A 24,719-nucleotide genomic window follows, 5' to 3' on the forward strand; every position below is an offset into this window, starting at 1 on the left:
GTCAACAAATAGTCCCTTAGCATAAGCTGCTGTCTTCAGGTTTTTCTTCTTCCATATCAGAGAGGAGCGGTGGGTACATGCTACCTCATGCAGAAAAACTTCATTGTTCTTGTTGCTGATCAGATTGGGGGAAGATGCACTGCATGTTTCTGGTTGGGGTAGAGCTGCTCCAAACAGGTATCTCATATCTAGCAGTACCAAAGGGGATTTTAAAGGACAGTTCCCCTGAGGGTCATGCTTTTATGGTAATTGAAGACACACTAGCAACTGTGTTTCAGTTGCAATGAGCTTGTAATGTTCCTTAACCTCTGTGAAGTTTTTCTAGAAGTTGTGGCAGTCCATAAAATGGGCTTGTTTTTGGACCTATAAACTTTGAATTCAAGCTTTATCACTTCTGGAGCTCAACAGAGCACAGAGTTTGTGATTTTATTCACAGAGCAATGGATCATTGCAAATCGCTTCCCACTATTTGACAGCTTCCTTTTTAGAAATTTCAACACTCTAGCTATCTGCCTGCAGCAGTGTATGATTCTAATCACTGCTATGATTTCATAATTCCCCTTTAATTCAGCAAAAATTCCAGATTATCAGCATATGCGATTTGTATTTTGGGAGAGCACAGTGCTGCACATTCTTCCTGTTGTCAGGCTTAGAGGTTTGGTAGCGGAAAGATGCATATTGTTAACCAGAGGTAATTTCAGAGTTTATAAATATATGCAACTATTTTGGGTTGCAGAGATGACATTCCCCTCAATGAATCTACGAAGGAAAGCTGTAGACTTTAAAGCCAAATTCAGCAGGAAGAAAGAAAATTGCTTCCATATATCTTCTGTATGTCATTAAATGGAAAATGAGATAATTCTTCTGAACATCTGAAAACTAAATAAAGAGGTCTATTCTCCTCTCAGTTTCTGTGGATAACTTCAGCTAATTTTTGTGGCAGTTATGCATGTTGATGGGAGAAAAGATGCCTCAAGTAGGATGATACAGTATACATATATTACTAAATAAAATGCTCGTTTTACTTAGGATAATCCTCCTTTGTTCCAGATATATGTATGCATTCCTCTTACAGCAAATATTTCAGTTGTCAGGATGACTTGATACATTTGTTCTTTGATGTCAAATTGAGTTGCATCACTGTGGAGTGGTTGCTACAGAAACCCCAGCTTGGTTTTTACATGTATTGAGTTTAATCTTTTTTACTTGGAGAAGCTAGGTTTAAATTTTCCAGTAAAGAAGCTCTCAGTAAAATGGGTGAAACCTCTAAAACTGCAGCAGTAAGCGTGGCAAAAATACCCAGATAGTGAGATCAGAGACAATAAGGAAAAAAGCAATTTAAAGTCCAACAAACAAAGTCTATCTCTTGATAAAATGCTCCCTTTTGTAATTGAAACCAGAGCTAAATTAGATCAATACCAAAATATTAAAGTATGCCAAACCTGTTTTCTGTAAGCTTTGCTATAATTGGATTCTGATGTGAGAGATAGCTTAAGTAGGCAAAGTCAGTTGACTCAGGACAATGATTATTCATAGAAAAAGCTCCCTGCTAAGGTGTACAGTACTTTTATCTGTTTTTTTCTTGAAGAATTAATACATACCTGTCCTTCCCCTGCAGGCTGATACATTTGAAGTCCATATCTTGCCTACAGTAAATCTCTGTTTTGCTTAACAAGAAACTATTTCACTGTATAAGCGAAGCATATTGACAACAGATTTAACCCAGACAACTCAGCTTTATTCAATCAGAAGAATGCTGGCCTGGTTTCAGGTTTCTGGGATCCAGGCACAAAATGGACATGCCCCAAGTAGAATCCATTTGTTTTCCCATGAATGCACCTAGTAGGAGGTCAAATAAAAATAAATATTTTGGCTGTTCAGAACAGGACAGATTACTGGAGTATTGTGATTCAAACTGGAAATGTGATTACAACAAACAGCGGTAGCATCAGAAATATGTTCTGGTGAAAATAAATAGCATTGTGTTGTGTTTTTTTATTCCTCTCTCTTTTAAACTGGGGTTATACCTTGTCGTCACTAATGAGATTTATGAGAATATCTACATGTATCTTAAAGCTCTTCATCTCTTCGTAGAAAGCATTCTGTTCAGGAGTTATGGAAAAATAACCTTTTGTTTAGACTGACAGAAGATTTTTTTTAATGTAGAAGCAACTTATACAAAAGAGTAGTTTATGGACTTTCCCTGTGATGGTAAGAATAAATAAATTTAGTTCCAATATACCAGGGGCCCCAGATTCTCTGTGGAGTTCCACCAAACAATGAAATAAATTGTGCAAGGGCAATTTGTCCTTAATGTTTTTGGCTATTTGATTTTTGTTGAGGTTTTGCCGGTGTTATTCAGATATTCACTGTAATTTATACTGTAGTGTGGAAGAAAACCTGCATACTTGCCTGCAGGGGAGTGAATGCTCACTGAAACAATCCTTTGAACATAATAAAAATGAAATCCCCAGGTAATAAAAAAAAAAATCCCCGGCTTTAATGAATAATGCATTGGTGGAGCAGGAGGGGAGGAAATGCTTTTAAGATTTATTTCCCCCCACCAAACCTGTTGGCAGAAATAAAATCTAGGTTGAGAATGGTTTCCTATGCTGTGAATGTGTTCTCAAGCTTTTTTTAAGGGTTTGGCTTAAATGCTGAGACACAACCAGACACTAAATAGTGGTAATTCTGATTTATGCCTTTGTTTGTTTGTTTGTTTTTCAAGTCTGTGGGTGTCTCCCCCTGTGTATTGACCATCTGGTTGTGGGTTTGACTGCTTGGGATGTGCCTGGCATGCTGAAAAACAACAGAAAACACAAAATTGCAAAGCGGTTTGAGGCCCACTGAGGATGGTTTGTTAGGGGTCCTGGGTGAGCTCTGAGAGACAGCAGGTGTTGTGATTGGAAACTCGGGATGGCAGGGAGGGTTTCTCTCTTCAGCTGTTAAATGCATGGGAAATACTAGGGAAAGATTATAAAAATAAATGGTACTTATTCAGGTATTACTGAAATTGATCGCTTTTATGTTACTGTGTCAGTAGAAAGTCTGAGAGTTGTTTTGCCCCATAGTGGTGGTTCAAATTCAGTGCTGGAGGATGCAGACTCAGGGCTGTGTTACAGTTGTTGAACAGCCTAAGTGAATCTTGTAAATGGAGTTTCAGTGCAGTTCCCACAAACAAGTGTCCCAGTTGTGAAAACTGCCACGGTACCCAGCACTGCACTAATGATTTCTGGCAGCGTGAAGCCCGTGCTCTGTAGCCATTGCAGAAATCCCATACTTTTGCCGTCATTATATCAAGTGATTTGGACATGCTTTGGTTTCCAGTTCTCTGTCACTGAAATAATTGCTTTGTAGGATGGGAGAAAAGAAAGAAATCTGACAGTTCCCAAATTGGAGAATACTGGAGGAAATTTCCGTAACGTGTGTGAGGAGTATAGAACAGGCAGCAGAGAATTGGTTCTCCCAGGATTCGATTTCAGAGAGTCAGAGCGGATGTGGTGCTCTTACAGCCAGTTAAACTTTGAATAATCCTTTCAGGAATAAAATATATTTTCTGTGACTATGACGGTGCCAAATCATTTTAAGTTGCCAAAAAGCTGCTTTGGAAGGACTTGAGGAAACCACAGCTGGGAATTGTGTCACAGATATAAAATGAGATTTATTTACTCTTCCACATCCAACACTGAAATAATAAGGAAGACAGGAACAGATGAAAGAAGCATTTGCCTTTTTTTTTGTTTTTCTTTTTTACAGATTTTCTTCCTTCTTTTCTAATGTAATGTACTTTATATAGAGTTTCTGTAGAAAATGCACATTTTCAACAGTGGCTTAAACGTCTTCTCACTGAGGTCATTGGCTAAATGATACCAGAAATGATTCTACTGATTCAATTCATACTTTGGGGGATAGTAAGGGAGATTGCATGTGCTCAGCATCTTAGGGATTTCATAGTGCCACGTTCTGTGGGTGAGCCTGTTTCCAGGTCTGTGTTCACTGCTGCTCTTTTTTGCATGCTTGCTCTGCCTCTGGGCCCAACTCATTTTGTTGCCTAATGTTGGAATTCAGGTGGTACCTGGGAACTTCTACTTCCACAAATAACGGATTTATCACCATGATATTTAAATGCTATTGAAATACTTATGTATTTTGTGGGTTGAGAACATCCTTCCTTGTGCTAAGGGTATTTGTGGACTGCCTCTGTTTCAGCTTTCTCTGTTGGACAGTGCTTTCGAACTGTAGCCATAAAAACCTTGCTTTTTGCTTGCATATATATACCTAATATAGGCCCACTCCCACACTTTTGTATCTACCCACAGTTTTGTATCCATGGAGCCTAGATGTTTTTTCAGGGTAAATTAAAAAGAATCAGAACTGCAGATGATCATTTTTATATGTCTACTTTTAGGTGTTGCTTGTATTTGCATAGCTGACCAAATTATAGAGTTAGGAGGATGTTCTATGTTCTCTTCTGATTTTCCTTCTCTGTCTTACTGATACGTTACCAAGAAACCTCTTTTCTATCCTGCTGAAGCCAGAAGCCTTCGTAGGCTGGAGATTATAGGGAATATTGTAATAATGGTAATCTGAAAACATAATACAGCTGAATACATGTGTATGTTGTACATCCTACCTCAATGTATTCATTTGTCTTTCCGAAAGTGTTAGTCAATAAATTTTGTATTCTATTAATATGAATTATTTATTAAAACACTCTGGCTTTGCACACCAAATGAAACATATTAAAAAGCAAAGACTTTTTTTTTTCCTCCAATGAATGCCCATTAAAAATAGCAGTTAAATTAATTTATTTTTGAGTAACTGATTTAAACGTTTGACAGGTATCTACTTTATGAACAGCAACTGCCAAAGGAGGAAAAAATGAGGCAGAGCAAAGACATGTAGAAACTGCTAGTTGTTATAGGTTCCACATCACTGGAAAAGAAATATGGAGGACATTTTTCTACAGAAATGTGGAGACAGCCGGAGGTATTGGGAAGAAACTGGAATAGTGAGGAAGTTCTTTTGAACCATAAGGACATTTTTAAGGACTCCCTGAAAAGCAGTAAGGTACCTGTAGGGTGCAACATGGAATCCTCTGTGGGATCAGGGCTCTAGGATTATATCTATTTTGTCTGGTTACTTTATGACATGTGTAGATACTTCTGTTAGGATTTGTGTGAGTAAATGTATAATTGCTGAACCACCAGTTCTATAACCACTGAGCAAAATGTACATGCCACCATTTCAGTGAAGTTCCATCTGCTTCTGTGGGAAGTGATGTCCTGTTTTATGGGCAGTTATTCCAGCGGTTTTCAATTAGGAATTTATTAGGGATGCAGATAGGGTTCTTGAAAGCTGTGTTGAACACTTCAGAAAAGAATATTAAACTGACAGATGAGCAATGTCTCCATTTTACTGTGCTGCAGACTGGCATATACCCAAGACCATCCAGAACAACTCCATGGAATGAATGCAAGTATAGTAAAGTTTAGCTGATCTTTCCATATAGCAGAGGTGTATGTAGCCTCAACATTAGAAAAGGAAGTTGTTTGCTTTCATTTTAATTTTTGTTTTTTAGCTCATACTGCATAGCATCTTTAAGCTTTGCAGGCTTTGGGACACCCACTGAGTGTTTGCACTGAATGTAATCGGTTTAACTTTCCCTCTGGTTTTCATAGCTGTAGTTTTGCCTCAATATTATTATGAGGAGGATTAAGCACTTTCAACATTAACAACAACTTCATTGTTTTTTTCAATCAAATATTGTGTCTTAGCATATTTTTTTGTTTTAAAGCACTTACTATCCATAGAGAGTTTGGGCTTCTTTTTCTTGCTTTAATTTTGAAGAACAGAAAATATTGTTTGATTAAACTAGTATGATGATTTTTAGGAATGTTTTCCTTCTCTCCTTTTGTGGTCTTGGTTAAGCTTTATTTTCAGAATAACTGCTTGAGTAGGAAAATTCAGATTCTGAATGATCTTATTGGATTTTATTGGAAAATTATTGGAACTGTTTGAAGAAAACATCCTAGGTGATAAAACTCATTTAAGGAGAGTACCCCATGTGGTAGGATGAGAACACGAAGAACTGTTCATCTTTATCTCCAGTCACTAGAGGAGTGCATGAATAAAAGCGTATGGTTTTCAGTTTTTCGGTAGGTGTTTTTCATCAAGCAGGGAGAGTGTTGTGTTAGAAGACTGAGTTTGTTGTTTGCAGTCCCTGCCTTGAACTCGTCACAGAAATTGAAAGGTGCCTCATGTTATCTTTGAGAAAGATGCAGGTTAAAGGATACTCGAGCTATTATATTTTTACGTTGGCTATCTCAGTAGACTAGTTTCTAGTTTGATATCTTACTTTTTATCACATGCTTCCAGCAGAAATGCTTAGCTCTTTTTTAAAATCACATAATTGATTTCTTGTTATGATTGTAGAAAATGATCTTTCAGTGAAGTTTTGAACTTCATGATATTCATGACTTCACTAGATGCCAAAGACAGTAATTCTCGAAATTGTGGATTTTGATTTAAAATATTAACAAATTACTTGCTGGACCTAATGCATCTTCTGACAGGGTACTCCGTATTCCTATTCCTTATGGTGCTGAGTAAAATATCTTGGATAAATAACTTGTGTGCTGTTCTCACATTTTCAATTAGCTCCTTGTCAGTATGACCAGCAGAAGCTCTTCCAGTAGTTTTGGAGCCTTTTCTGGCTACCATTTATCACTGGCTTCTGTAAACTTGAAACCCTCTCAGAAAATGCTTTATTTCTATGTTGCTTTTCTCTTTCCTTGAGCTGAGAAGATCTATGGATATTACAGAATCACAGAATTGCAGGAGCTGGAAGAAACCTCAAGAGATCTTTGAATTCAGCTCCCCCACTACAGCAGGTACTCTACAGTAGATCGCACAGGTAGGCAACCAGATAGGTCTTGAATATCTCCATTGAAGGAGATGCCACAACCACTCTGGGCAGCCTGTTCCAGTGCTTGGTCATCCTTGCTGTTCTTCCACATGTTTGTATTCCACATGTTTGTATAAATACATGTTTGTATAAAACTCTTCCTCTGTACAAGTTTTAGGCCATTGCTTTTGTCTTATCGCTATGCATCACTGAGAAGAGCCTGGCCTCATCTATTTGCCTTCCACTTCCTTTTAGATATTTATCAACATTAATCAGATTCCTCATTCCCCAGCCCTCTGTTCCCCAGGTTACTCAGGCTACTCATATGGGCGATGTTCCAGGCCCTTTATCATCTTTGTGGCCATCCATTGGGCCCATACAATGAATATGCTATGTTGTAATTGGCTTTCTTCTCGGGCTAATGATAGGAATATGTTGCCTTCCTTTCCTTCATGCTTCTCTATTATTTGAATCCTTCAGATTTAGTGTAGTTAGAGTGTATTCAGTGGTTTATAATAGAACGTTTTCTGAGAAATAATAGCCTTTTAGTTCTGTTGTACCGGATGTTGGTGTCCTAGAGAATGTTGGAAGAGCAACACAAACTTGGACACTGGAGTAGATAAACCTACTAGGTTTGCAGTTCTGTGAGCACAACTTAGAGAAAAAAATATGTATTTATTTATTTAGATAGAATGCTCTTGGAATTTATAGAACAGATATAATATTTTCAAACAGTATTAATATAACAGATCTCTTCCGTGCATATAATAAGTGTGAAAAATGAAAGCGAAAACTGCACTGTAGCCTGGACTAAATACTTGAGTTCTTTTAGTTTTCATAATAAAACAAATTTTGTCACTATTGAAGCGTGGAAGAAAAAAAAAAGTCTTAAAAACCACTAACTTCCTCTTTTAATTTGGTATGTCTGCATTATAAATCAGATTGCTATTTGGCAGTTTTTCATAAAATATATTTGCATCTACACAGACAATATTTTATGACGCTTCAGCTTAATGTGTCTTAAGTGGTGGATTAATAAAGTGGTTTAAAATGGAAATAGCAATGGTGTCTTTAAAGAAAATCATAGTAATTATTTCTAAATCTTTAGGAAGTTCAATAAATACTTGCTTAGGGAAATATGTATAGGTTGGCATTATTTTTCTGATCAGTTTCTGTAATACCTGTCTGCTGTGCTGCATGTTTAGGGAAATGAGTTGATTCTTATGCCAAGGGGACCAAAAAAAGGTCAGTGACCCAAAAGTTCATTCCAGTGACCAGGAATGAACAGCAGTCCTCCTAAGGATCAAAGACAGCATCTCTTGGATAGTGAAAAAACAGGCAAAAGCATTGTCATTTCTGAACACTGGAAGGCTGACCATTCTAAAGTTACTTGCAAAGGAAATTCTGTCATTTAAAAGCACATAGGTCCCAATGGAGCTTCATTTGACATTTTGTAATAAAACTGTTCAACTGTGTTTATGGAAAAACAGAAACTGTGCACTACTCTGATGTTCTGCTCTGCTCTATGTCATAAGGCTAAGAGATCATGGTTAGCAGTCTGTAGGGGTTTTCCTCTATAGTGGGCAGAGTCTGATTGCTTGAAAGGTAGGGAACCATGCAGTCTCTTCAAAAAAATATCTTCAAAAACATTGTAATCAAACTTAATATTTGTTAATTTTAAAAAGCAGATACTGAATGCTTCCTGTAGACCTTCTTTTACCTCTGGAAGTACTATGTTCAGTTTGCAGTAGAAGCTTACATTGAGGTCTGTGTTGCAGTAAAGCTTGTGTAGGATAGTAGTTCTTCAGTGACCAAAGGTTCCCTTCAACCCCACTTGCTGGCAGGGAAATAATGCGCTATTGAGATGAGGTAGCCAGCAAAACAGTGAAGAATCACAAAAGATGGAATATGTCAGTTCTGGAATGGCAGTTGCAGCACGTTTTAAGCTAAGTGAATCTGCCAGAAGTGCAGTCCTTCACCTTGGGGGCATGCAGTTCCCCATCTCCCTACTGCTAAGAAAGAGTTTTCCTCACTGTTTGCATCCTGCAATGATATCACTCCTTTTCCCTGGAAGCTGTACTGAGGTGTCATTTACTTTCTTTGCAACACTTCAGTGACTTGCTTAATTCTGGGGGCAGTCAAATCCTGATTATAAGTGGGCAGATTGGCCACTGTGGCCTGAGGAGGCCTCTTGGCTGAGAAGACCATGAGGGCAGAACTGTGACTAGTAACCAGCTGCTCTCAAGTGGGCTGAAACTGTACAGATCTGCCTGTCTGACCTTCTTGGAATGTGAGTATGAAAGCTTTTCTGGTGTATGACAGCCCAACAGTGTCTAAAATGATGGAAATTCTGTCTGGATTAAGCCACGAGTGTTTTACATAGAGACCTTGTGGATGAAGAAATCTTTTTCTTCATATGGTAGCAAAAGTTAGAACGTACATAACCTTGAAGAAGCTTTTATTTACCTGATGTAGTTAGTGGGGCAGGGAATCCCAGAGCTTCGATGCTCTGCAGTGCAGAAGGAACAGCGCTATGCCTCATGGCTGAGGGAGCCCTCAGGATGGAGGAGGGAAAAATAGAAACAGAGAATGAAAATGGTAAATGAAAATGCAGATTGGAAGAAAGGGATTTTTAAAGTATTCAAAGGAAACTTGGTGCTGATGTTTTGCTACTTGCTTCTGCATCTAATTGACCTATCTGATCTTGCTTACTCTCCCCACATTGCGCAGCTGCTAGTGTGGCTTCCAGCTCCCAGAAGAGTGCACGAAGGCCACATTTTTTTGGTACACTCAGCTTTCCAGACACATGCTTTACAACGGGAACACCTGTGTGTATCTGAGCATTGGCTTCCCTCCACTGGAAGCACAGATGTCATGCTCAGAAGGCACGCATAGTGGGATTGTGTTGCAGAATAGCATGGAAGCAAATGAAGACAGCTTTTGCAAACCTTAATGCGAGGATATCTCCCTGCAGCTCTGACATGCCTTGAAAAGCAGATAGAGTTGTCCACGTAATGAGCGAGTTCCCATTGTCCCAGCTGGCTGAAATTAGTGGCAGTTGTTCATTGGAGTTACCAGACTGGATGTCTCTCTTCCCCATATCCTTTGCTCTGATCTGCCTCTAACTGATGGGAGGCACCTAATGTCCTTTGTGTAATGTGATGGGAGCGCCTTTTGCAGCTACTGTCTTTGCCAACATTTTTGTTTTTACTGTGAGAACCCTGTCAAACAGAGAACAGATAATAATAGAAAGCCGCTTGTAAGCTTCCAGGACAAGTACAGGCCTTGCTCTTCTGAGAGTGTCACTAATCTGCCCATTTCAAATAAGAGGTGTCGATTTCTCAGACTTCCGCTTTACTGGCAAAGTTGGTTGAAATTGGTCAGTGGCTTCAGAAGTTACTGGAGGAGAGGGAATTTCTAATCAGATGCAGACAAGCTGGCTTTATGTGACTACATGAGCCTTATTTCTTTAGGAATCCCTGGTAAAATATGTGGATAAAGTTGCAGTAATATTCAGGTTAGAGTTCATATTGGCCTCTATTTCTCTCATAATTTTTCCAGCATGACTTTCTAGCACGATGATGTTAGTCAGCCAGGAGTTTTTTGAAACTTTTTATGGAATACGGATACTTTTTTCAAACCTAGCTTCTCTGTCTTCCTTGATTTATTTATTTATTTATTTATTTATTTTTCCTTGATGAACTCAGTCGTTAATTGGGAAAAGCAAACACACAGAGGAGCCTGTTGGAAATGTTGCTGGCTAGATTTTTTTTTTTTTTTTTTTTTTTCATAAAAAGTTTAATATTGGCAGAACTTTCTGATTTATTGTGGTTCTGAAACAGCATTGAAATATTCAGGCTAGATAGATTCTTGCATGGCTTTCTGAGAGTCCCAATGCCATGGTGCTGTTTCTTGAGAAAGGAAACATGGGTCTACATCTGGGAGCAGACCTGTGTGCTATATCTAGTGTGTTCAGAGAGCGTTTTCTCTGTGGTATTTTTGCATTTCAGCATTATCTATTGAACAGCAACGTGTTATAAGGACTATAAAGTCACAAGTGAAGTGAATGGAGCCTTGGGGGAAAAAATAGGAAAAAGGGTGAGAAGAAGACACTGACCAACATCTGTGGATTTTGGTTAGAAGATTGAAAGTAGGTGGAACTGCCCACAGAAGAATCAATTTTCAGCTTTTTGCTTCTCACATCTATCAAGTAGATCTAAATGGATTGAATGGAGAGCTACCTGAGTGGTACCCGACTGGTTTCCTTATCAGTCTGAGTGTATGTGGGAAAAGGCACTGTTTTTTGTAAACTTTAACCTTTGGCAGTCTTTGGCTCTGCATATTGAGTAGAGGGAAGATAGCAGATGTGGCAGGAGACACTCAGGCTTATTTGCTCCTACAAATGAAACAGCTCTAACAGGAAAAAAGAGTCTTAACAGAATTAGCTAAAAAAAATGTGTCAGACAAAATTGTGCTTTGAATACTTTATAAGAGCTTACTGTTTTGCAGTGAGAAAAGACAGTCAGGTGTTGATAGCATGTAGGAGGCAAGAGCTGTTATTAGTGAGTGGGAAGAAACACATTGAGTATGGTGTGGGAGTAGGGCAGATGGGAAAGAATCTAGTGGCTTTTTAAAAATTACTCATTCTGAATCATCTTCCTACAAACTTACTCTCAAAGCCTCCCGTGCAGCACATCATCATCCTCCGAAGTTCCACAGTAGTGCCAAGCTGAGAATGGCATTGAGAGGCATGTTGAGTCAACTCTGTGTGCTATAGTAATAGGTGTTCAGTGAGGAGTTTAAATAACTGTTTCAGCCAAGTAGGCTGTGACTATGTAGGGCTATAACACACAGGTGGGATGCATATCTATTAATTCAAGCCCTCTGTGGGAAGACAAAATGGTAGTAAGCTAATTTTAGGGTAGTTAAAAGTGTCTGTGAAGATCCATTAATGGAACAATTTCCACGCTTACCTGCTTGTGAATGTGAGGGCCTTGTTGCCAAGAGTCTGGCTATTATGAAGGCTTGGTTGGAACCATGGAAACATGTCCAAATGGCCTAGGATGTGCCCTGAAATGTCTCCTGGGAGAGCTGCTGTTTGGATGTGACGCATGTACTATGAGCTCTGAGGAGACGTGATGATGGCATTAACAGAAAATACCAACAGAAGGTTGATAGTGAGCATAACACAGTAAAGCTTGTTCTTTGAACTTGTCATAAATCTATTAACTTCTTCACTAACAATTTCTCATTCTGAACTTTTTTGACCATATTCTGAAGTACAAGAGTATATAGTTTTATCAGACTGCTGCTTGTAGCTGTATGCCGTCCTGTTTGTTGCTTTTATTTGTTGTGAAATGCTTGTAGTTATATTTTTACTTCTGCTACTTTTGCCTACTAATCAAGTTCATTCCCCAAAGGACGGAGGAAGATTTATTTTACAAATTTACACTTGAACTTCCTGTGGTGGTTTTGCTCTCAGGTTTCAGCGCTGGTGATGAAAGGTATTTCCCACAACGCTTGTGAAATTTAAATGAAAATGCGCCTCTGCATGAATTTTTTATTGCACTTCATATGTAATATTACATTTATTGGATATTCTTTTTGAGGCTTATTATGGTGGAATTGTTTGCTATGTTGTGACCTTTGACAATAATTCTGACTCAGATTTTGACATCGTTACATTATGATTATCTATACACACGGATGGATAGCTAGCCAGCTAGATGTTAATATATTTATAGGTCATTTCTGAGAAATCATTGTCCTGTCTGAATAGTAATGGGGATAGAAAGGAAAGAGGTTGGCAGGAAAACATATTTTCATTCCCAAACTATCAAGAGGCTGAAAAGTGAGGACAGGAGAAAGGAGACAGAAAGGAAGCAAGAAAAGAATCAGTGAATAGTCATAACAGTGGCAAAAAACACATCCAAAAAAAAAAAAGAAAAATAGAAGCCGTAGATTCCTTTTGTGTTTTTCTGAAGCCCTGAAACAATTTAAAGTATGAAAAACTTGGGCTAATTGAGAGCATTATATTGACTGGCCCCAATTTTCCTTCTTTCTTTGTTTTCAATCCAGCCTTTCTCATTATAACCTCTTAAAATAAATAAATAAAAACTCTCACTCTATAAATATCTGAAAGAGTCATTCTTATATAATAGCCCTTTTCTTGCAGCAAAATTTATCATTATAACAGTACCATCGTAGTTTTGCTGGCAGAATCACAGCCAGTCAAAGCTATTACAATAATGGAACATTTCATGGTTTTGGAAATTAAATGTGTAACCATGGCACAGAAATGTCTCTTAAATCATATTTGGAGATGTATTTTTCACCAAATGATTTGCACATTATCTCATTCCATCTGAATTCTATTTTCATTAAAATTACACCATTGATTTTTTCCCCTTTGTTTCTGCAACAGTTTTGCAATAGAGTTTCCCATCTGCTTTCACTTTTTGTGAGTTTGATCATATTTGTTCAGCAGATCTAAGCCTTATTTTATCACGAGGCAGAATTTAACAGCTGACTAATGGTCAGCCTGTAGATTATGCTGTAAATAGTTAGCACGTTAACTTGCAGGAGTGAGTAATACTGCTATTAAATGCAGTAGCTGAACTATTTTCAAAAAGCAAGTAAGTAGCTTAATGCAGTCAGTGTTCCAAGACCTAGAACCAGTTCAAGGTGTGTGACTCCTCAGGAATTTTACTTGTTCAAGCCTCATGAGAGCCAGCTAGGCATTTCTGAGTAAGAAAAGATGGAAGTCCGTAGGTGTTTGTTCTCTGTACATCTGTTGAAACCTTCCTGAGGTGTTTGCATGCACCTGGGAGCATTTGTGGTACTAAGCTCATGTGCCTGCTCATCTTTGTTGTGAGCCTTTTCTCCCGGTAGCACAACTTCAAATGGACTGTTAGTAGAGCTCTGGGAACAACTAAAAGGGGAGACGAAAAAAACTGGGCAAGGCGTTCACATGATATGCATCTTTGAATAAAATATTGGATGAGGAAATGTATTAAAATCTCTTCTTATTGTTCCTGTTTTGCTTATGAGAATTTTTTTTCAGCTTTTATATGGCTTTTTTATTGTAAACTGCATGCGTATGACGATACAGTGTATGAATGCAGTTTGCGTTTTAATTGCGTTCTCAAAATAAAGTGATAGAATTTAAGCAAAACTAACGGTATGTCCATATAACAGGTATGGCTTTTTCCAGCCATGTGTCCCACCCTTGGGAAAGCAGAGGGTGTGGGTGTGCAGGAGGCCAGACACAGGGGAGGTAGTTACAGCTGGCAGGGAGGCGCAGAGACACACAGGGCTGGTGGGAGTTGATTCTGTGAACATAATACAGGTGCATCAGAAGGGCAGTAGGGCTTACTAGCTTGGGCTAGGTTCACCTGAGAAAAGCTCTGTTGGGCTGCTACATCCACAGGATGCCACAGGAGATCATCTCAGCATCAAGGGCCACTGTTAGCTGGGTACCTCCTCACCTTCACTTCAGGAATTTGAATGCTGTGCTGGGGCGCTGGCCTAGTGATAGGCCTGTTGGTTGCTCTTGGGGCATGATTTCTCTGCTTAGAACTTCGATGGTGTGCCCAAGAAAATGCTCCAAAGTCAGTCTGTGTTTCCTTGCCAAAAGCTTTGGTTTCAACTAATTGACGTTTTCTTCTGAAAAACAACTTTGTCAGAAAATGACCAACCAGCTCTGGTTTCACACCCTCTGATCTGTCATCTTTGATCTGCTTAATGAAATCAGGGTTCCACCAGTACTTGCTGCTGGGCTTTTAAACATCTTTTAAACTGCCTTCTGCTCTCGTCTAGATTTCTCTCTTACTCGACTCATCTGCAGCTATTTTGTTCTCCTTAGGGAGAGCCCTGATCCTGTTTCAGTTTCTTTTACAAAGGCTGCCTGCTGCTCTGCTGGCTTTTCCTACTGCTGTTTGCTTTTGTTTTTGTTGTTGTTGTTGTTGTTTGTTTATTTCATTTTTTACCAGAAGCACCCTTAACGAAAAAGTAATGGGAAAAAAATCGTGCAAATCTATTTTTTCATACTCAAATCAGAATAGCATTGGAATTCAGGAAAGGTTCACATCATGTTTTCTTACGAGAGCATGATCTGATTCCTGAATCCTGTCTGGTTTTTATTTGCAGTGCTTTCTGCAAAGTGGTATTTGCAGGTAATTCTAGCAGACCACTCTCATTATTCTGACTTGTTCCAGGCTACATTTTGCTATTTTTCATTCCTACCAGTTTTTGTTTGTTTGTTTGGGCTGTTTTTTGTTTTTTTGTTTGTTTTTTTTTTTGTTTGGTTTTTCAAACTAATAAGAATTAGTACCTCTTGCCCTGCTTTTCTTCGTCCTGTTCCTCCAGATAACCAGTTTCTTGTATTCTAGACACTGACTGATGTTTGAAAAACTGGCAAAGATAACTTCTTTATGCAGTATTTCATGTTGAAAAGGAATAAAAACATATTATTGTAAGGGAAGCATAGGGAGAGTTCTGAGTGTGATGTGCTTCACTGAACAAATGCATTTGCAAATCTAGTTGCTTTGATATAGTAGCTTGCAAGAATGTTTTACACATATCTTTTTCGTTGTGCCTGTAAGTTACACAGGGGAAAAAAATAACGCTCTAACTTAAATTGGCAAGTATTCAGAAACCACAACTATTCAGCGTATTGCCTGACCATTTTTAAAATGTATTTTGCACTTTTGGTAGATGTTGTAATGCATTCAGCACAGTGTGAAGTCTTGGCATAGATACCAGGTTCTAAAATAAGATGAGCTTTTTAAAAAAGCAGTGTTTGCCTGTGAGATACCTTTGCTATTAAGAGCCTTTGGGAAGGGGGGCAGGAAATAGCAGTGATGATGCTGCTAGCAGTGAGAAAACAGATTTATTTTGAATTCTGACAAATAATTACAGCAATGGATAAAGCCCTTCTTAGTGAATGCTGAGTGGGCAGAATTTCACTTTCCCTGGTACCTCTTAGCAGTCAGCTGTGCTCTTGGTTTGTTCACGTGAAGGCGGGTTCTGATTTTTAGTAAGGTGGGCAGTGCTCTGTCTCGCAACGTGCTGTGCTCCTGAGGTTGGTTTCTCCACTGCCATCAGCTGCTCCTTTCTTGGGACTGGGCAGGCAGGTAGCCATAGGAAGCTTTCAGAAGGGATGATGGGTGGTGGGCATCAGTCCCCTTTCTGTGTACAGATCCAGCTAAAGGTGCAGAGCACCAGAGGGTCTGGCTGGCATCAGCAGGAATTGCTCACCTTCAGCAGGTCTGAAGCCTTGCTCTTGGAGTTGGGTGGGCCAGGGTAACAGCATGGTTGTCTCTGTGTTGGTAGCATGGCAGAGGTGCCACACCACATGCCTGGCTCCTATCCTTCATATCTACTGTAGAGTTTAAAGACTACACAGGTGCAATTTTTTTTTGTAAAGGTGAGTAGATATTAGAAAACAAAAAGGGGGGTTAAGTAGGCCCATGTGAGACCTGTAATGAGCTGTAAATAGATGAAATTCATGCTGTGGCAGCGCAAATAAATCCTCTGAGCAGAAGTGGAGCTCACTGAGCAATTTGCCACCCAGAAGCCTTTGCTTTGGGAGGCCTTTTATAGCTTGCATCAAGCTGAGGGTTTGTGGCTCCCACGTAGGTTCTGATGTAATATGTCCTGTCCATTTGGTTCAACTGCACTTGAAAAAGCCCATGGAGCCTCCCTGTCCTCCCTAGAGAAGCAACAAGTCAGACAAAGCAAAGCACGACCTCATCCAAGCCCCAGCGTGGCTGCCCTCTAGGTTCTACCACTGCTGCAGCTCAGCAGGAGCAGCCAGGAACTTCACGCACGTGAGTGGAGGCGCTGGTGTTCACTGGTGCAAGCTGCAGTGGCTCTTACGGTGTTGCTTCATACAGGGAACAGTAACTGTTAATCCTTCTCTATTTTAGATGGAAAATATAGTTCTCTACTCCTGGAGTGCTCCCCTGAGAAACGCAGAGAATCTGGAGAGTGGTTTTAACTGATTCTGCAGCAGAAGAGAAGCACTGCACTGAGTCACTTGGCCTGAGCACCTCGCAGTGCTGAGTAACATGGTTGGTGAAATCAGTCTGCTGTGAGGACAGTGAGGTGCCTTCCCTCTCCTACAGCCAGCACTGACACTGACATTGTCCTTTGGGCTCAGGCTACACTCTCCATTATGCACCATGAAAACAAAACAATGCAAGGAAGTAGAATCAGTGGCATGACATCCTTTCTAGCTTGTTTTTTATTTTTATCTGTATTTTGGTTTCTTCTCACTGCACGGTCAGGTTGCAGCTGGTTGGTGTGGGAAGCCTTTCTCATGCTGAGTGCTAGTTGTGTATGTTTGTGCACCATGTTGCTCCTGGCTATCTGAAAGAGCCTGCAGGTCTCTGCAGCATGCAGTGGGGTTGCCTGGCTGTGTGTGGGAGCACGCACATCTCCTGAAGGTGGGACATAGCATCAGCTATCCTGTCTGCTCGTCTCAATGCGGTGCTCTGTGTGCTTCTGCCAGGACCTTGCTGCTGGGCTCAGGGTGATGCCCTTGCTAGGACGGTTTGGCCCCATTACGTGGGTTGTAGCCTTGTCTTACTCTGCTGCTTGTGTGCATGTCCCACTGTCATGTGCCATCTGCGCAGCCCATCTGGCAACCACATCTCACCATGTGCACAGTCTGAGTTTCAGGACTGAGTCCCTCCAATACAGTCACAGCACGCTGACATTTCTAAGGAGTGCTTGAAGTGCCAGTGGGACAGAAAAGACACCATTTTCTTTATTGCTTTGTGGAATCTGGCCACGTGTGTTCTTTCCTCTCATAAAGGCACAAATTGTGAATGAAATACTCCTGCTTGAATCTCTGCTGTGTTTCCCTCCCCTCCGTGCCCATCCCTCCGCTGGTGGTCCCTCCCTGTTCCAGTTGCAGCCTGCTGCACGCCTTTGGCACTGGGTGGAGGTGTGGTGGTGCAGGGAGTGCTGCTTCACCTGAGAACCGTTTCATGTCCCTGTTCCTCCTGTCAGCCCTGTGTGTGCAACTATGTCGCAGATCAGAGCAAAGCCTTTCTGGCTTACACTGCTATGCTTACTGGGCTCCTGGGTGATGTTTTGTGACCCTGGAAGCTTGTCACATGCAAGTGCTATCCCTGTCTCACAGTGTATTGGCTCTGAAGTCCTTCCAGCTGCCGGCTGCACCTTCTGATGTGTACTGCTGGGAACCTGCAGCCCCTTCTTCCGGCAGCACGAAGGCTGCAGCTGTTGCTGCTTCAGGAACTCGGGCACATGGTGCTCCTTTGGCAGGCTCCTGGGGCCCAGCTATGGAGTAGTGTCTGTGCTTGAAGGCAGCATTGGCTGCAGCTCTCCAGCCAGAGAATGGCTGCCTGCAGTGAGAGAAGATGTCAGTTCTTTAAAAGGGATGAATTGTGTCCCTTGAATATATTAGGTGTGGCAGTGAGCATGGAGATGCTCTGCTGCCTGGCTGCACAGGGGAGGGGACTGCCTGCGGGTTGGTGAGAGCCTGGCTGAGAGTGCTCCAGGGCTGCCGCCCGGCTGGCAGCATCCCCTGGGCACTGTGCTGAGGCTGGCCCCTGCCCAGGTGTGGCAGGGAGGGGAGGAGGCTCCATCTGGCCTCCTCTTTGTCTTTTGCACCCCTGGGAAAGGAAAGCGTGTTTTAGCTCTGAAGCATTAAACAAAAACCCCTGAAACACTATCCCTTAAGAACCGTCTAACCGTTTATGGCTTAATGTAAGCATGCCCGAGGATTGATGAGGAAAGGATGTTGCTCCTGTTGGTAATTACAAGTTTGCTCTATTCAGTGTTTTCTATTCTGATCCCTCCATTTCAGCATTTGAACTTTATCTTGAGTGCATGCAAATGCTTTCTGCTGTCAGGAGCTTTGCTTAGCTATTCATGTGCTCAAACTCTAGGTAGGATATTTATCCTTTCAGGCAGATCAAAGACACATGTTTGGTCATTTGGAATAGGTAAGCAGGAAGAAAGAAATCTCTTAAGAGTGATGACATGGTAGAACTGCTAAGTAACAAATACAGTTATGTTCATATGTGTGCATGTTCCCCTAATAATCACTATTGCCAGCGACACAAAAATGCAGAACAATCTTCCAGTTAATTGCAATATCTGTCAGTCAACCTGTTTTGCCAATGACTTTTTTTTTTCTTTCACAGTGATAAACGCTGTGGTATTCAAGAGAGGAGATTCTGCCAACAGAGAGAGAATATGTAAGTGTTGTTTCAAGAAACAGTTTTGACCTGGGTGATAGAAGTAAAATGAGGAATTCTTTTCTCCACAAAAGACTAAGAACACGAGGTAACTGACAACTACTGGGATTCATTCAAAATACATTATTTCATACATAATATAATCATGTAAAATATTGAAGATAGAATAGAAAATGTTGTGAAGTGCAGGTGCTCTGTTTGTTTGTAGGTTGAGATGCATGTGAACAGATAAATAAGGTTTAGTTTAGGAACAGACATTTTTATATACTGGAGTGTTTAGAATTCAGACAAAGAAATGTTGTTCCAGCAGTACTGGGTCTGCACGAGCAGATAAGAGCCAGCAGTGCAGAGACAAGTTTGCTCTTTGCAGCTATACAGAGCTGTACAGAAATAACAAGGAGCTAGGTCTGGATCAAGGCAGTATAAAGCAGAGCTAGCCTGAGCTCATTAGGCTGGGCATAATGCCATGCTAATATATCTACACAACTCCCCGAACCCTAGCTAATGGCTCAGCATGGTGCTATGCAGGGTACTTGCACCAGCTGGTGCAGGGATTTCTGCATTGTACAATATAAATGTGCCATAAGGTTTTCACACCAGCTCTGTGAAGAAAGCAAAATGACTTAAGGGCAAGACAAGGTCCAAGACTTTGAAAACCAGAGATGTTTAAATCTGGGTTCCCAAATCCCTGTTCATACTTATGAGGAGGATTTTGATGTAAAGGTTATGGTAGTCAAGGAGAGCCTTTATAAAGCCTACCACAGGCTTTGGACCAAACTCAAGGAAGTGCTCGAAAGTTTGAAATATGTAGTAATTCTTACTGATAACATTTTTCAACACCATTTAATTTTATCTCTGGAAAACAGACTTGTTGAGCTACTCAGTCAGCTGCTGTGCTTCCTTGTGAACTTAGCAGGAGTGAAAAGAGACTCTCAAGCTTCTACCTCTCTATTCAGTTGGCAGATAATATCTATGTGCAATGTAAAAATGATACACTTTCTCCGTCTCTCAAAACCATGGAACAAATAGTCTAGTTGACTTTGCTTAATAATGACCTAATTGCCTTGATCTGGATGGAGTGTTTTTTTTTTTCTTTAAAAGCAAAACAACAAAAACTGGAGGCTAATGTTTGAGTCAAAATTTTACTGTTGTTTTCACTGTCTTGATTGTCTGCGCCAATTCTTAACTAAGGTTGTAACTGTAGATGCCAAAAAAGCAGAAAAGAGTTGATTCACAGTTCAACATTTGTGTCAAATAGATCTGAGAAGAACTGGAAATTGCAGAACTGAACTGGTTGTGATAACCAATAGTCTTAGACTGCTCAGTAAGGAAGACTGGGGAATTCAAGTTGCGTTTGGGCTCAGTGAATCAGTGTGCTGTTAAATCTGAACACAGGAGTCACTTTGAACCAACTGATACACTGTCAGTGGTTTATGGGCTGATTTGGCATGGTTCTGTCACTGATGGGTGGAGACCATGGACCCACACCCCAAGAAAGGGGAAGGGCTAAAAAAGATGGGCTAAAAACAGAACAGCGACAGGAATCTGAGGAGGAAAGTTAATTTCCTAAATATGATAGCAGAATGCAAGAAAACACAATATAATATAATTGCAATTGAAGCTAATCAAATAAAAATGAGAGAGAGATTGTCCCAAAACTGAAGGCCTTACTCTGATGCTGAAAGCGAGGTGGCTAGGAAGCATACACTGCTGAGACAAGCAGAAAAGAAAAAAGGGGACGTCTAGTGATTTGTGAACAGTTTTATCTTTCCCCCGAATGGAAAAGGGAAATGGAAAGTCCTCTGGGGCAGGTAGTTCTTCTTTTCTGAGAATCAGGTGCCCCGAAAATTGGCAGTCCCACTAACATTTTAACTCCCAGTGCTCTACATGATGTCATGATGTGGAATGCCAGTAACAAAAAATCATAAAACCATGATATATACACAGGAAATGCAAAATCTTACAGTGGGAATTCTGCCCGAGAGTTACAAGTTTTGGCCTAGGAAGGGCAGGAGATAGGCAGTCTACATCTGAAGAAGTTAAATTTTATTTCAAAACTTGTCATGTGAACAGTAAGACTCTTGAAGAAGAGATAGTTTTCATAGGCAGTTGATGCCTTCTGGAAGTAACAGTCCCAGTCCAAAACAGAATTTTTACAGTCTTTGCAACAGATAGGATGAATGATTTTTTTAAGCACGAAAGCATTAACGGTCTTGTAAAAATGGGTGCTTATTTCCTGATTGTTCAGGGACAGGGACCACTGTAATCTTGGAGAAGTACATAATTAAAGGTTTATTATGTCTACTTGGGAATATAAATTATTCTGAAATATTATGAGGGACTGAAAAATGAGAGAAGGACCAGAAGTGTGAGAATAGTCATTAGACACTTCTTCATTGCTAAGACTTCTGGCATTTTAATGATTTTACATTTTTAATATCAGGATTCTGACTCTGAACATACTTTGGAAGTAGTCAAAAAATTAAATATTGATTATGCCAGTTTTACAGCTGGGGAAAGTGAGGAAGAGGGATAACATGTCATATTCTTCTTTTAATCAGCCTGTGTTCCACAAGTACAAGTATGTAAAGGCTGAGATCGCTGTGTGTGTAGTAACTCTTACCTCAGAACTGCTGTTTCCTGTCATCAAGGTCATTGATATTGCTGTGATTAAAAAAAACAAGAGCAAACAAAGAAACAAAAGAAAAAAAAAACCAAAAAACCAAAAAACGCAGCAAAAATGCGAAAGACTAGAGATCAAGGCTGGTGTATTTCTGACTCCCTCTTCATTTACTCCAAAAAAAAAAAAATTGACTTTAATATCTCCTTTTTTACTCCTTGGAAATTATTATTTGTATTTGTTGTGCTCTGAACTAAATAAAATAGCAATGTAATGCACAGTGTTAATTTTTTAAATATCTTAAATATGTTTTAATATAATGATTTTCAGTTAACAAATATACTTTGACAGCATTCCTTTGATTTTGAAAGTATCTAAGACAAATTTCCCTTAGCAAAGTCACTTCTGTAACACTGTTCATAGCTGAAGCAGGGTGTGTGGAAACAGTACCTGCAAGAAATGTTTATGATGCCCTAAGGTTAAATCCCTCATGGGAAGTGATGATAAATGGTAGTTCAGCTGCTATGTTCTAAAAATATTTCTGAGATAAAACTGGTACCAACCCAACAAAACCCAACAAAAGGTTTTTGTGGCATAGATGTGAACACATAACTGTCTGACTTAACATGTGCCTGAGCATGTGCCAGTGCCCAGAAACCTGTAGTCCTAAAAGTCAAATCATGCAGCATCAACGACATTGTATTTGCTGTCTGAACAGGGAACTATGTGCTGCCATTGGAGTAGTGGCAATTGCAAGTGCAGTAGTATGCCCCAAGGACTGTTAGCACATGCTATGGGGTTGTCCTAAGGACTAGAGAATACAGGACTACGTTCATCAAAACAGCATTCACCATAAATATCAATCTTCCATGTGATCCTATAGTCCTTCTGTGATGTAACCTTGATGACTCTCTAGGGCTTTGGAACTCACCAGAAAGGCTTATTGAGCTTAATGTTTCTTAAAGTGCCTTTGTTCTTTCAGAGTATGCACAGGCTGGAATGCTTTTGATCATTCTCCCTCCTGTCTCGTCCCTCCAAGCCTCCCTCCCAAAAAAGCAGATCTGTTGGCACCAAGTACTTTCAGTAAGTCCTTTGGCAACACATTTTTGGAGAATTTTGACAAAAATTCTATGCTCTGTTGCACTTTCTGACTTCATCAGTTTGTTTTCTTTCTTTTTTCTTTTTTCTTTTTTCTTTTTTTTCATTTCAGCTTGAACATTTTATTTCAGCTTTTCCATTTCAGTTCATTTCCTTAATGCTTTTTTTTGTTCTGTTTTTTTTTGCTTGCCAGAACTTATGGTGGGGCTAGGGAAAAAGGCTGCTCCTTCTGTTGGTTTGAAAACCACTTGTTTCTCATGGGGCAATAAAGCTCTGAAATTGTGTGATTAAAAGAAGACTCTCTTTGCAAATCAGTTCGCCTGTAATAAGGTGTGTGGAAGGCAAAGAAAAAGCTGTTGGCTTCTTTGGAAAATGCAGTTTAAGGCATGAATTTACAACTTTTCCCCTTTCAGTGGACAGTCATGTGGCATCCTTTTTCTCAAATAGCCCTTCGCTTTTGTGTGCTGGGATGGCAAGAATGGATTGCAGAGTTTACCGTGTGCCTAGGGAATCTACCTTCTCTATTGTTATTTTGCAATATTAAATTATATCCTGTAAAGTTATAGTTATCTCACAAACGAAATAAGATATATCTTGCTGGTAATGCCCTTTCACAAATCAACATTGCCTTATGGCTCCCAGAATCTGAATCTCGAGTTGTGACCAGGTGACTGCTGTGGCTGTGCTGTGCCATGCCAAGGTTGGAATTAGTAGTTGAGCTTTTCAAATGCATAAGAGAATGCTAAGTTCTATTTGTCAGTCCTGGCACCGTGGATAGACTTCTTAGGGTCAGTCCTTCAGTGTCCTGTGGGTGCGCAGGGCTCTTGTCAAGTAATGTGCAGAAGCAGAGGTTTTCTTTCATCTGGAATGATGTGCTGTGCCAACAATCTTCATGTTTGCGATGACAGACCCAGCAGCAGGACTTGGGGTTTTGCTGGTAAAAAGCAGAAAGAGGAGTGTCTGTTGTTGGGAAATGCATCCTACCGCCCTGTGCTTCTGCTTCTTCAGCTCGCCCAAGTGTTGTGTCAACAGCTGCTTCTTTTGCATTTTGATAGCTTTGTGTGATATTGAGTATTGTTTACTGCTAACAGATCTGTTGCTGGTATGACATGGGATAAACAAGCACCTTTGGAAAGGACATACCCTCTTCCCTTTTGTTTGAGTGTAAACAGCATGGAGAAGAAAAAGGCATTGCACTGCATTTCACTATTTCACTGACTCAGTGTGTTCATGGTCACAAAATGAATATCGCTGTTGTTTTTGTAGGGACAAATTGGCTGAGATCTGGGAGAAGGTAACCAGGGGAATGATGAAAATGGGAGATGCAAATGTTTCTCCTTTAATTGTGCTTTTTCTTTTCTTTTTTTTCCCCGTTTTAAAAATATTAAGCAGCAAGTAGTTTGGCAACTGTTCCTTTATTTTGATTATTTGTACGTGAGTCTCAGGAATCACATAACAGTTCTAGGAGGAGATTTTCTCTTATTTGTTTTGGCTTTGCTTCTAATGACTCATTTCAGAATGGCTCTAGGAACATAACAAGAGTGGTAAATTATGGATCTCCTAGATTACCCATCCAAAAAACAGCTCTAAAAAAGAGAGATGCAAAATAAAAGACAAAGCTGTTGGAGGGGTACCAGCAAAGGAAGCCTATGCCAGATGTGTATGGGATTTACACAGGGCAGTGAGAGTAATGGTGTGTCCTCCTAAGTATCCAATAAATTTCTCAACTGTATGTTTCCTGTGCTATCAGACATTTAAGCCATGACCAAGCCTTTGTGATTCCTGTTGTGCTCCTTGTCTTTTGTACTTATGGGGAAGTTATCAAAAGAATGAACTTACTGGGAGAAACTGTAAAGAAAAAAAC

General features: G+C 40.1%; 1 long non-coding RNA gene across 1 annotated transcript in view; it reads left to right on the top strand.

Moving 5' to 3' along the window:
* LOC125697466 (uncharacterized) overlaps nucleotides 1–24,719 on the top strand; it is a 199,812-nt gene that overhangs the window by 21,462 nt on the left and 153,631 nt on the right. The window contains exons 4-5 of the long non-coding RNA XR_007378805.1: nucleotides 19,084–19,225; nucleotides 22,740–22,840. This is a non-coding gene — a long non-coding RNA (uncharacterized LOC125697466). The remainder of the gene's footprint in view (nucleotides 1–19,083; nucleotides 19,226–22,739; nucleotides 22,841–24,719) is intronic.

The sequence above is a fragment of the Lagopus muta genome, chromosome 9 (genome assembly GCF_023343835.1).
Source record: "Lagopus muta isolate bLagMut1 chromosome 9, bLagMut1 primary, whole genome shotgun sequence".
Lineage (NCBI taxonomy): Eukaryota > Metazoa > Chordata > Aves > Galliformes > Phasianidae > Lagopus > Lagopus muta.